Here is a 346-nt window from a genome sequence, read left to right on the forward strand (position 1 = left end):
GCAATTAATTTGTATCGGCTCTCGTCAGACTCCGGCTGCATTTTACGCAATTTTCTTCAAAACTGAAAACGCAGTGAAGCCACGCCCATTTTATGTAGAATTGCATTATGGGCCCAAAAAGCAATTTATACAAAGTGGGGACGATTTTGCGTTACAACAATAAAATGTAATGTATTTTTCGAAGTGGGTTTCAAAGAATTTCCATTGATTGAATGTGATGGATAGGTCTGTATCCCATTTGTTATTTGTGTGTATTAGAATTTTAAAAAGCACAACACATACGAAATGGAGCAGACCTCAATGCAAAACATATTTAGCAAAACATTCAATGAAGACAAGGTCAACA

The sequence above is a fragment of the Salvelinus alpinus genome, chromosome 4, assembly GCF_045679555.1.
Source record: "Salvelinus alpinus chromosome 4, SLU_Salpinus.1, whole genome shotgun sequence".
NCBI classification, from domain to species: domain Eukaryota; kingdom Metazoa; phylum Chordata; class Actinopteri; order Salmoniformes; family Salmonidae; genus Salvelinus; species Salvelinus alpinus.